The following is a 14,836-nucleotide window of genomic DNA, read 5'->3' on the forward strand; positions in this document are numbered from 1 at the left end:
AAATTTTATTAGAATTGTAATAAATCGCAACTTGATCGTGGCTATTAGTCTTAGCAACAGAAAATTTTGTATTTCATTTTGGTTCCAACTGTTTGTGATTATGAAGCTTGAACTTGTTTCAATTTGCATCTTTTTTTCCTGGGAAACAACATTTCTTTCCCATTACCACAGAAGTAAACTTTGTTGAATTTTATCTACTTAACCTTATAGCTTGTCGCTGCCGTTGTCAGATCCTAATTCCTGAATGAAAAAAATGTAGAGTTGCTTTATGTAGTCGATAGCCAACGTGACATGAACCCTTTAATACAACCTTATAACTTTTCGCTGCATTGGTTCCCAAATATTAATCTCTCGTGATTTTTTTTTTGTTTGTGTATCTTTGGCTTTGTTTGAGACAGTCTTCTCACTACTTTCTAAAGTAAATTTTGAGTAAAAAAATTTCTTGAAATAGCAAATAAATTGTGGTTAAAAACTGTTCCAAACGAAGTTTTTATCTTATCACGCACATGATACAATATAGATTATAAAAAAATTCTATCATATAATAATTTGGTTTTTAACCACTTAAATCCTATAAAATTATACAATATAATCATTATTAGAGCTTCCATGAACCCTCACTCAATGCATGTAGTGATGTAGCAGGTCGATCTCATTGATCCAGCATTGGAATTGTTGTTTAATAAGTAAGAAAAAGAGAGTTCTATTTCCTTTGCATTGGATGAATGAATTATCAATGCAACTATATTTATTAAATTATCATGATTTCATCAAGAAGAAAAAAAAAAAACTTTATGTATTAAATGGGTTAATTTATTTAATTTTCTTCATTTTCATGCTTAAAATTTGTTGTAAGATTAAAAACAAAAATGCATCTCATTTGGATATGTTGGTTGGGAGTTTTGGCTATCAATCAAGAGGTCTTGGGTTTGAATCTTGCATATATGATGTGTTTGTGAGTTTGCCTTACTTGACCTAAATATTAAAAAAAGGATAAAAAACAAAAACTCTTGTATTAGATATTTGGATACAAATTTGGTCAAATTACACTTCATTACAGCGTCTTCGGTGACCTATAACCGACCACCACTGCCCCTATTAGCCATCACCGACAATAATCCTTTTTGGACTTAACACTGTATTCATTTTACATTTACACTCATCCAAACAACTTCAAAATACTTTTTATATTTCATACATTATACATTGCATTCTTTATCCCCAAACTACACCATTAAAAAAAAAAAAACGAGATATTTGGATAAAAACTTGGTCAAAATTATCTTTAAATTTATGTTGATATTAGTATAATATAATAAAATTTAAAATCAATGAGGGATATCAAATTATTTATTTTACTGTACATTATTGTATATTTTTATATAAACTGAAGAAGACTTTGCCATTTTGGGTACAAATCTTTAAATAGAATATACTAAATAATTTAATTATTAAAGAATTATATTAAATAAATTTTAAAGTTGTCCTAGTCACTTAAAAATTAAGCATTGTTGGATGATGTGACAATTAAGTAACCCATTAAATAAGCCACTTATAATATTTTAATTTTTGTGTAGTTTATTAAGTTTAACATTTTAGTTTTGTATGAAGATTGAGCATGCAATCAGATAAGAGGGATGGTGTATCATTCATAAGGGACACCAAGATTTTTACGTAGAAAATTCTAAAATGGGGAAAAATCATGAGGCATAGCCCAATTTGAATGAATCCACTAGTATTTGCAGTTGATTACAAATGAGACCTTCATTGGAGAGAAGGTCTTGGCTTGATGTAACAAATATACATCATTTAGAGTGTGTTCAATGATGGAAATATGAAGCATCATTGTTGACGTGTTTGTTTGGTCGGAAGGATCATAGCTAGCTAGCGACGGAGGTCGGAAAGAACATTATCTGGTGACAGAGTTCGGATAGACCGTAGTCGGCGGGCGACGGAGGTAATAAAGACTTTTATTTGGCGATGGAGGTCGGAAGGACCGTAGTCGGGCTGAAGTTCGACGTCATATAGAAATCTGGCAACGGGCGAAAGTCCAGTATCGAGTAGAAGTCTAACGAAGTCCGATGACGAGTGGAAGTTTGGCGTATGGTAGAAGTCTGACGAAAGTCAAGCGACAGGTAGAATTCCGGCAATGGGCGGAAGTTCGGCGTCGGGTAGAAGTCCGACGACGGGCAGAAGTTCGACGACTGGAAGAAGTCTGGTGACGGGCGGAAGTTCGTTGTTGGGTAGAAGTCCAACGAAAGTCCAACGATGGACAAAAGTTCAGCGTATGGTAGAAGTCCAACGAAAATCCGACGACGGTGAGAAGTTCAGCATCGGATAGAATTCCGACCAAAGTTCGGTGAACGGCATAAATTTGGCGTCGGGTAGAAATCTGATAAAAGTTCGACAATGAGGAGAAGGTCGACTAACCACCCTCCTATATAGGGTTCAACATTTTAAGAACCAAACTTATATTAATTATAATGTTGGCTGTTAGCTTTTCTTGCTCACATGCAAAATGATACAGTCTTTCTACATCAATTGAATCATTTGATCTATACAATATCATAAGTATTTTATTCATATGCATGCATTATGCTCTCAAGCATATGTTATGCCAAATGAATGATAATCATATCCATGCCTTGTAACTCATATCCAGATTTAGTATAGTAACACCTAATCATTTTATAGTCAATATTATCCTAACTTGTTTCATATAAAATATCATATCAACCAAATCACCCAATCAAAACTAAATATAAACTAGTTAAAATGCTCATAATAACGATATTTATAACATATCAAAAGTTACTCATGGAAAGTTTAGTAAAATAAGAGATATTATACTTTCACCAAATTCAAGAGAGAGAAATATACTAAACTCAGAATAAATAAAAACAGAAGTAGAGTAAAGATCATTTATAATGACCAAAACAAACTTTGTAACAGGAATGACGAATGAGCAATACTCGAGAGTTTTTTTCTCTCATGTGCTTTCTCCCTTTTCTTCCCCGCCAAGTCATGAAAAGGAAGAATTATTCTGTGCGGAGTACTGAGGGCGTTCAAAGACTAATAAAAATGCTCCACATCACCAAGTTGGTGGGTACCCAGCTCGGTACCCGCACTCGGTATTGCTGGGTACCTAGTACTTAACCGGACGGTTCTCCTGTCCGGTCTCTGTACATAATAAAAGCTCCATGAAAGAGGGAGGGGTATGGGGTGGTGATGAGGGATATTTATATTAAATATATAAAAAATCTGATTCAGTGCCCAACACCACAACATTGAATGTTCAATCTAGAGTTACTGTAGAACAGAGAGCTCAACATTGACGCATCGAATTCTAGCGCCCCAGCACCGCTGTCCCCGACAGCACATCGCCAGAGCACTTCAGTTTAGTCATTCTAGTATTTTCAAATAAATCCATTTTATGGACTTTGGTTTATCCCACAAAATAATCCCCACCCTCTCCAAAAACTCTTATTTTATGGAACTTCAAGATCATGGAAAAAAAAAAAAACAATTCTTCACTTTTTCTAGCTAAAGGAGAACCTCCTCTTTCTATTTCTCCCTACTTTAATTTACTCTAATAAAACGGATTGAATATATATATACCAAGTAGCAAAATATTTAAATCTCTCTCGCTCAAAAAATAAATAGCAATTGCAATATTGAAATGCTTCAATCATAATCAAATCCGTGAGTAATAGTTAAAGATAACAAGTAATTTAGATGAAACTTGATATAATAGCACAGATAATCTGACATCAATAAATTTTCGTCTAATCAGATATCAAGAAGCATGATGGTTTTATAATTTATTCTTTCCTAGAAATACTATTTTTTACTTGGTTATGTCAATGATGTAATAAATATCATTAATATATATAATGTGAAAAAAAAATTCATATTATATGTACTATATAGATTTTCTTTTAGAACGGGATATCCACCCGCTGCCAACCGCGAAAGGGCGCTTGGCTGCGTGACTAATCCTTGGCTGACCTTAGGGATGTCAATATTTGACATGACCCAAAACACGACTCGAACCCGACCCAAAAATTCTGGGTTAGGGTCAACCCGGGCCCGAAACGAGTTGGATACGAGTTCAACAATTTGACCTGTTTCAAAATCGGGAAGGGTTCGAGTTGACCCTTTGACCCAAAATTGACCCGTTTTGAACCGAAAAATCATTTTGACCAAAAAACCCAAGATTGACCCATTTTCGACAAGTTTTTGACCGAAAAGTGGAGATTGACCCGTTTTATGACCCGAAAACTAGCAAATTGTTTATGTTCCCGGGTCGTTTAGGGCATGCCGGGTTGACCCGAACCTAAAGCATGTCAGGTTCGTGTCCGAAAAATCGACCCGTTTACAAAAATGGTTGGGGTTCGGGTTGACCAGAATAGTGTCGGGTCAGTTTCAGGTTCGACCTGAACCCGAACCTGACCCGGGACCCAAAATTGACACCCTTGGCTGACCTAGAAGAGACACTCACCCCAAAAACCTCCTGACCCGCACTTGAATGGGCTCCACTTAAGAGACGTTGCCCCTCGAGGGGAATCGAGCACGGGTTAAAAGGTTCCTAACCATTCTCGCCCACCAACCAAGCTAAGCAACGGTGGGTTACTAAGTAAATTCTGATCAAATTTAGTATGGGAGAAAGCCACTTCTATTCCTTCTCTGTCAACAACAACAACAACAACAACATCAAGCCTTTATCCCACTACGTGGGGTCGGCTACACGAATCCTTTTTCTCCTTCTCTTTCACTATCAGTAAATATTCATGTCAACTAAGCGTGCACAAACTGAATGTGCATTAATTCATATATAAATGACTGAACAGTACCACTCTAATTAAGAATGGATTTAATTACTCACAAACTAACACAGCACTTTGCAAAAGCACAGAGATTGCTAATAGCATATTTGTTGTACAAATTACAAAGAAATCAACAAAAGCTTCCACTTCCCTAAACTATGGAATATATAAATAAGTACTTAAAACTAAATTTGTTGCTTGCTCTCATTACTTCTCTCTCTTTCTATGAAGTTGCATATGGAATCTTATATAATAGCTAGCAAGCTCTCATTGTAACCGTCCAAATAAAACAGTTTATAAATATATGTGAGGCCTAACTGTTAGTGGGGAAGGACAGGGAATCCCTATCTTTAAGGGGCTGCCCATCAGACCAAAAAGCTTTAATTAATTAAGTTGCTCACAGCTAAAGATTATGAAATGTTTAGGTCCCTTGAGCCAACTTTTAGCTGTATTTATGATTTTTTTTGAGTTTAGAGTTGTGAGTGATGATGACTAACCATTTGATAGTTTAATATTAATATGTTTTTAAGCCGTTCAATATGAGCTTTTGACAGTTTTTTTTAGGGTTTATGAAAGATGTGCATGTGCGAGGCTAAATTTATTTTCTATATTTCATGGTCTCTATTGCCATTGCCATATCCCGAGTCCTGAATAAGAAAAATGGAGGGTTGCATTAGGTAGTTGATAGCCAACGTAAAACTTATCGAATAATCATATGTATGATTCCTATTGATAAGATTTATTTTCTATAACGCAATTAAATTCGTCCCAATTAAAAGAATATCATGTGTACTTTTATCTCTTCTTCTTTACCAAAGGAAATAATGAAATTGCCTATGCCATTGTGCTAATTTAAATGCTTCCCATATGATGATTATTTGATGCAATTTGAGGATACTCACCCATATGAGAGAGAAGTAGAACAACTGAAGAAAAAATCATGATAATTAGATCATTAATCATGAATTCAATACAATTTTAGATTCCTTGTGGTATTTTTATGTTAGGATTTCATCCTTAAGCTAAGGCTCTCTTATTGGCTTACACATGATCGGGAAAGGGTTAGTCTATATTGCGAAATTATTTTGATTTGGAAGAGCATTCTGATCCACAAGCCAGTGATAAAGTTTGAAGGCAATAAATAATTGAATTCAACTTCATAGAATCTACCTAAGAAGGGAAACATTCTACTTGCATTTCCCTATCAGGGAGTACTTAAGAGCCCTAGCTAGAATCCAAGATGTAGGGCTTCTTGGTATCTTTGATGGACAAACCTTAGAGTAGGGGTGTCAATATTTGACATGACCTGAAAATTTCGAGTCCAAATCAACCCGTTTGGAAAATAATTAAGCCAGGTTCGGATTTCATATTCTGAGCGATTGTAGTTTCGGTTCGGTTTCATTTCAACCGGAAAATCTAAAAGCAACCCGAAACTAACCAATTTGCTTAGGGTCAGCCAAAATCTCGCTCGCGCTCGGCTATCATGCTCATCCATCGGGGTCGTCGCACTCGCTGCTCGCATAATCCCGCTCGCTCATGGCATTCAATTGGGTTAGCGGATCAGGTTGGGTTGGCGCCGAGTTGGGTTCGGATCCATACTTACAACTCGTTTACCTAATCGGGTCCGGTGAATTGAAATCGGGTTAACTCCGAGTTGATCCCGAACCCACCTGAAAGTCTATTTTGACACCCCTACCATAGAGAGGTAATTAGACAATCTCCTTGATTTATGATTTATTCTTTTGTTGGGGGCATTTTGGGCTTCCAATTGATTTGAAGATTGAATTAATTTGACTCACTACATCTTTTAGATCCATCCATGAGGGATTATTGTATCCCTTATGATGATGGAGTTGATATGAATTTTAGCATTCATGATGCTCAAACACTAATGCATTTGGTACTTAAACTCATCAGCTAAATAGTTAGAAGAAAAAAGGTTTAGCAACAAATTATAAATTCTTCATTTTGAAAATAAAAAAATGGTTTAATTTTCTAGACTAAAGTAATTATAAATATGTTTGTTAGGCGAGTTGATAAAATTATATCAAAGAATGAAGTAGAAAATGAGCCATTATAAAACATCATTAAAAAATTTGCTCAAAATAATTTAGGGAGAATATACTTGACATTTAAAATAACAATCACTAGAAACGAATAAAAATATGTATTTATAATGCCGGCTTAAAAAAAATTGGATGAAAGTAATAAGGTAATTATAACGATTTTGTATATCTAATTAATTTTAAATGTGATATATATATGATATGTTTCAAAATAAGTGTTAATATTAATTATCATGTGCATAATATATATTCTTCTTATATGCATAACATGATAATCGTTATAAAGTTGAAATAATATTTAACTTTTGAGGTGAGAGAAATATTGCTCAAAATAATGAAAGATTATTATGTGCGGAGTCTGGACTGAAGCTGTGTCCGATTTTTATGAGTGTGCATAGTAAAAGCACAGTGATGAACAATAACTGTACCTTAACTATGCACACTCACAAAAACGTGACAGTTCTCCGATCCAAACTCTTCACGTAATAATCTCTCAAAAAAAACAAACAAGTTCTCGACCCTTGGAGTAAAAAAAGTTAGAGAAGAGAAGGGACTTGGAAAGGTCCAAAACTCTGGCAAATATTAAACGCACATGCATTCCACAACCTTCTTCATTCTTTTTGGGTAGTGGGATCTTGCGGTCAAAATAAGATTTCCAATTGGTGCCAACTGTCAAACACATCTATAAATACCATGTCAAAGAGCTCGGAAGAATCAAGAATCTCATCGAGAGGATCTTCCATTGCCTCTTCGATCTGCATTGTCCTTGCTCTAAAACTCTTCTTCTTTTCTATCCTTAATCATTCTTCTCATGGCTAAGAACAACTTCAAGTCCATCTACATTTGTGCTTTCCTTGCCATTATCATCCTTGGTCATGAGTGTGTCACTTACACTGAAGGACGGCATCTGAAAGAAAAAGTTGCATTCTACAAGAGATGTTTAGAAGAAGAAGCCGGTGAGAAAAACAATGGAGAAGAAATGGTAGAGGGCTCAGTTGAAGGAGATAGCGCCGGTAATGCCGACGGCGGCGTGGTTACTAATGATGCCCGGCCATCAGTACCAGGACATAGCCCAGGTGTTGGCCACTGATCTCTTCATGACAGTGGCATTGAAAAAAACTTATAAGATGATTAATAATGACTACATGTTCTTCTCATATATCTATATCATATATTTATGGTGTAGCCTTTGTTTCATCAGTTGTTCATCTCTGTTGTACATCTGTTAAAGTGGCAGTGTGTAACTTGTCTCTATTAAGACTTCGTTTGGGATAGATTTCTCACTTCTTAAAATAACTTTTTAATACACAAATTTTAATTTTCGTATTAAAAAATCGCTTTAAGAAGTAGTGAGAAAGCTGTTCCAAACGAAACCTAAGTAGTATTTTTTCTTTCCATTCAAAATAGTTTGTTATTAGTTGTTTGCATATATATATATATATATCATGCTTGTACTTATTTATATAGTTGAATTGATGTATGGTTGTTTAGGTGATGATCTTTCAACATACATTTTTATCAATTGAGAAATGATCATCACTGAAACCGCCATACATAAATTCAAATATATAAATAGGCATAAGGATGACATATATGACATATATGTATATGTAATGCTTCTAGTTATTTATATATTTGAATTGATTTATGAGGGTTATGATGATGAATATGACGATGATAAGGATTTCTATATTATTCTTTTAAATGCTGATGATGTCTTCAATATTCAGTTTTTTACTCTTCATAATCATGTGGACATCTTTACTATCATTTTTTTTCACTTTTGTATGCGCATCTAAAGAGTGGTTTAAGAAAGGGAAGAAGAATGATTTTTGAAATCTTGAAAACTTAGATTAGATCCCTTGTTATTATTATTGGTATTATTTTTTTGCACTATTTTATGATTTATGTTGCTCGTAAGATGGGCAAATTATTACATCCGGATGCGGAGATAGGTCCGGATATTAATAAAATATTATTTTAAATTAAGCGCGTCAAAAGCACAGGTAAAGCGCAATCAAAAGCGCATGTGACATGGCATGTTTTTATTAGATGTTCGAACCTATTCTGTGCGTCCGATGACCGGATGTAATAATTTGCCCTTAAGATGTGACTAATTCCGTTGTCATATGATCTCGTAAGGAGTAAAAGCTCAAAATAATTTACAGATTATTAGTAAATATTCAAATTAATCGCAAACCGTTATAATAACGCAATCTAATTTCCGGGAATATTAGAAAATATTTAAATTTGATCAAAATGATGAAAACAACAGTTAAAGCTAATCCTGATAGCTAATTGTGAGGGCATTTTAAATAGGGGTGTCAATATTTGACACGACCCGAAAACCCGACCCGAAAATTTTGGGTTAGGGTCAACCCGAACCCGAAACGGGTCGGGTTCGGGTTCAGCATTTCGACCCGTTTCAAAAATCGGGTCGGGTTCGGGTTAACCCTTTGACCCGAAAATGACCCGAAAGTGACCCGATTTTGACCCGAAAACCTGATTTTGACCCGTCAACCCGAGATTGACCCGATTTTGACCCGTTTTTTACCCGAAAAGAGGAGTTTGACCCGTTTTTGACCCGAAAATTAGCCATTTTCTTGTTGGAAACGGGTCATTCGGGTCGGGTCGGGTTGACCCGGACCCGAAGCGGGTCGGGTTCGGGTCAGGAAAACTGACCCGTTTTTAAAAACGGGTCGGGTTCGGGTTGACCCGAATAGTGCTGGGTCAGTTTCGGGTTCGACCCGAACCCGACCCGTGACCCGAAATTGACACCCCTAATTTTAAATATTAGAGTGTGTGAGCTCATATTATTTATTTATATATTTTGTTATTTATTATATTAAAATAGATATAAAAATTATAACTAAAGTTAATCATATTATTCATGATTTATTTGATTAATTTTCATTATGATTTTTATATTTACTTTAATATGTTAAATAACAAAATATAAAATAAATAAAATGATGTTATATACAACTTAATATTCAAAATGTCCTCACATTAGATGTTGAGGTTGGTTTTAGCTTTTACTTTTATCATTATGATCAAATTGAGATATTTTTTAATAGTCAATGGACTATATTATATAACTATGAAAGTCTTAGACTAAGGCTTCGTTTGGGACGGCTTTTTTATTGGTTTCCAAAGTAGATTTTTAGTACAAAAATTTCTTATTCAATAAATTTTTGTACTAAAAAGTTACTTTATGAAGTAATAATAAATTTGTCTCAAATGAAGCCTAAATTGAATATTTACTAATAGTCAGTAAATTATTTTGAGCTTTTACTCATCTGGTAAGTTTCAGGTATTATAGGCTAGAACCTAATTAGTTTTTTAATCGCCGGCTACCTGAACGCCATATTTATCCAAGTCGGTAATAGTCTATGCAAGATAAATAAATATTAAGTATAGCCCTTAGTCAAATTTCTTCTAAATAAAAAATTTTGGTCACATCATTTCATGGAGATAAGGAATTGGACCCATTTGTGATTCCTTGCTTAGTTTGTAGAATTTGATGGACTTTGTTCAGCCTAATTAAGTTTATGGGACACAATGGGCCTCTGTTAGTTGATTAAAGTTTTGTTTGGGATAAATTTTTTATTATTTTTTAAAAAGAATTTTAGTTAAAAAAATTAATTTTTGCACTAAAATTATGTTTTAAAAAATAATAAAAAAATCGTTCCAAGCGAAGCTTAAGACTTTGTTTGGGAAAGCTTTCTTGTTGTTTCCTAAATCAACTTTTAGTATAAATTTTTTTATTTTTGTACTAAAAGGTTACTTTAAGGAGCAGTAAGAAAGCTATCTCAAATGAAACCTAAGGTTTCTTTTGGGATGGCTTTTTTAAAATAGCTTTTTTAAAAAAATTAATTTTTGTATTAAACAATTGCTTTAAAAAAAATTAAGAAGTTCGTACCAAAAGAAGCCCAAGTTTTATAATGATTGTAGCTTCCTAATTACGTGAAAAGCATCCTTTAGCTATTTTTTATTTGGTCCGGTGAACATACATAGAGCTACGTTCGGCCCGCACTAAGATCGCAGGCACAAAATGAGAAATACCGAGCAATACCAACAATAACGAGAAATACTATTATGTGAAGATAAAATACCGAGTAATACCGAGCAATACCGACCAAATACCGAGCAAAAACCGAGTAACAATCTTCTGACCGAACGTAGAGCTACGTCAAGTCAGATGACGTAATAAAAGTTCTTTGGTTTGAGGGCATTCAAAGCGATGCAAAAAAAAATTACAGAAAATGGAAAAAAGATTGAATTGACATTAGTTTTCATGCATTTGCAGATTTGCTTGCTTATTTATTATACATACATAAATATATAAATATTATTATAATTTCCTAATTACATAAAGAAATATATTTGTGAAAAGAAAATTATAATATGGTCATTAATGGATGTTTCTTTGTTAACCAATTCAATTAAGTATTAAATCAGAAATCAGAACCCTAAGTTATTAATGCACAAATCGGAAGTATAATTTTGTTTACCAATTACTTTTAATTTTAAGCTCAAATATTTAAACTTTATAATATTAAATTATTATTACTCGTTCAATAAGATTATTTATATGACATAAGAATAATTACATCTACAAAAAAGAAAATAATGAATATTTAAATTGTATTATGATGTTATATATTATTCATACATAATAATTTCATAGGACCAATTTATTGAATTGATTCATGATCTGTGTGAAACAGTATAAACAATCAATTTATGTGATATATATATTAACCTTAAAAAATGAACATAATTCAAATTAAAATTTGATCAAAATATTTTAATTAAAATTTTATCTTAACGCTTCTATAAGTTAATTAAAAAAACATTTTCAAGCATGTTTCAGATTTGAATATAAACTACCTTAAATATTAATTAATTTGAGTTCGAATTAAATCAATTCAAAATCAAACCTAACTATAATTAAATTTATTTTTAGCTTTGAGAAGATCAAAAGTCTGGCCTACTGAAAAGGCTATGGTGAATAATTAAATAATTATTTCCTTCTTCCCTATGCATTTTTCTAAGGAAAAAAATGACAAATAAATAAATTATAGGTCTTTTCTTGCAAAAATATTTTTTTTTTCAATATTTTTTTTAATTTCAAACAACTTTCTTAGTGGTTGAATATTATGTGGTGATACAATTATTTAAAAAATGTGGAAAAATTAGTAAATTTCACCTTGTTATTTAGAGGTAAATATGTGAGTTAAAGTTTTAGCTATAAAGAAATTAATCACGAATATTTATTTTCAGTAAATTATTTCAAAATGCTTAAATATAATTTTTTTTTCACAAATAAATAAATAAAAATAAATATTTTCTCCTTAACTAGCCCTAAATCCTATTGCAAAAGCTTCTCTGTTAATTCTAAATTAAGATGGACTTTATATTATAGAGGTTTTTATTGATATACTATAAAAAAAATTTATTTATAAATTTATAACTCAAAATTTAATTATTATTTATAAATTATTCTAAATATTTTTTCTTGTTAATAAAACATGTTTAATACATTTTAATTGTATATATATATATATATATATATATATATATATTTTAATTGTATATACATTTTAATTGTATATGAGTTAATAGTTGTGCAGAAATTAATAGTGGACTCAAAGTTAATTATAATTTTATTATTTTTTGGAATAAGCTTCGCATGAAATAATCAGATTTTATTTTATAAATAAAAAAATTTAATATTTAAATAATTTTATTTTTGCTCACTTAATTAAAAATATAAGCACAAAATATAACTTTAAATTTAAATCACTTACATAATAAGAAAATTAAATAATTTTTTAATAAATAAATACAAATTTATTCATAAAGATAAGCTTAGGCCATCTCTAACCAAATGCTAAATCAGTGTTTGTCGTCAGCGAGTTGCTTCACCCTAACGCAATAACCGGTGTCATTCTCGCAGCATGAGCAATGTGACGCCAATATTCACATTGCACTGTTACAAACGCCTTTTTTTTTTGGTTGGAGAAAAATATATTCAGAATAATTTTTTGGTGTTATGAAAGATAGTTTGATTGAAAATGAGTTACTGTATTTTAGAGCGTTATTATATTTTGAAGTGGATAATAAATTTTTCGGTTGGAGATGTCCTTATTTTGGAGAGATAATTACGTGTAGAGTCTAGACATAAAGAACAATTTGGTTTTGTGATTGCAAACAATAAAATCACAGTTAATGTTCATCACTGCATTTTTATTATTCACTGTTGTGCTTTTAATGTTCACAGCCACAAAATCAAAATGTTCTCCTTTATTCGGACTCTGCACATAATAATCTCTCCTTATTTGGGGTTACTAGATTTCTCATATTAATATATCAAATGCAGCTCGGGATGGTTAGGGTTCTCTGGTGTCTCCGCCTCCTTTTTTCCTTTCGCCTGCATTTGCTCGATAATCTCCTTCGTCTTTCTCTAATACCTGGATTTCTCTTTCGATTTTCGGTTGGATGGATGTAAATCGTGTGAGTGACCCTGGTTTTCTGGATGGGAAGTTTAAATCGCGCTCTTTCCAGGTTGTTTTATCCGGGGATTCACTTCCTTCAGTTTTTCCCAATCTTAAAACAACTTCTTGCCATGGTTTACCTTCCTTATGGATTTCTGATGAAGAAATGAGGGCTTTAGCGGTTCCTTTTGAGTTTTCATTGGTTGGGAAATTTCCTGGACGGCAGCCATCACTTGATGCCATCCGAAAGTATTTCTTTCAACTTAAGTTTTGTGGTGATTTTTGGTCACTTTGCTGAACTCCAAGAAGGTTTTGATAAATTTTTTGAATGATCTTGATTATTGTCGTATTTTCTCGCACCGTTCCTACTTCGTCTATAACTGTTATATGAAATTGGTTAAATGGACACCTCTCTTAGATATTGACATTGATTCTCTTATTATACCCATCTGGGTGTCCTTTCCCAATCTTCGACCACACATTTTTACTCCTCGTATTTTACATTGCCTTGGCTTCTTGTTTGGTCAGCCGTTGCGAATAGATAATGCTACATCGAATGGCTAGAGACCCTTGGTTGCTCGTGTGCTTGTTGAATTAGATGTCACTACGAGGTATTCTGACCAAATTTGGATTGGTTCATAATTTATGGGATTCATCCAGTGTGTGGAATTGGAGGAATTTCCTACCTATTGTGCTCACTGTAAGGCTCTGGGACACTCTAAAGTTGAATGTCATATTTTAAACCCTCAATTAGCTAATTGTCTGTGCCTAACGTGGTTGGTTTAGATTTGGATGGGGGTGATAAAAACGTTGCTAATTCGGTCCCTATTGAATCGGGTGAGAACCCCATAGTTGATGTTGTTTTCCTTGAGAAGGATTCTCCCAAGCAGTTTGAAGAGTTTGCTTTCTTCTGTAGCTCATGTTGATAGTAGCATTGAATCTCCTTTAGTTGGAAATGATTCGTTAATCCCCGACTTGGTCGAAGCTATGGTTGTTGAGTCTCATGCGTATGAATTTAATGTGTCTCATGGTGATGTGGATGTTGGCCCTTCTTTGAATGACTTCAATGTGGCTCAAGGTGCTTTGTTGGTGAATAATGTGGTTAATGGTGTTCATGTTGATGATGGTGTTGTTTTTCCTTCGCTAAATTTGAATAAGGATCATGGTGAGGTTGTTTTTAATAGTGGTGGTGGTTTCATTACACATGTTGCTTATCCTTTGGTTGCTGGGGGTAAGCAATTGAGTGACCTTGAAAAGGTGGGGTTTGTGCTTTGGCTTTGGCTCATACTGAGGTGGAGGAGGTTGGGGAAGAGGAAGCTATTGTGTCGGGTGCCTTGGTTGGTGGCGCTTCTGAGTCACTGGTTGAGGTGCCTATAACTATCATGTCCCCAAGGGGCTTACATGCTTAATTTGTATCAAATTTGGGGGTCACTTGTTCTGATCA

Source organism: Dendrobium catenatum, unplaced genomic scaffold, assembly GCF_001605985.2.
Source record: "Dendrobium catenatum unplaced genomic scaffold, ASM160598v2 fragScaff_scaffold_1209, whole genome shotgun sequence".
NCBI lineage: Eukaryota > Viridiplantae > Streptophyta > Magnoliopsida > Asparagales > Orchidaceae > Dendrobium > Dendrobium catenatum.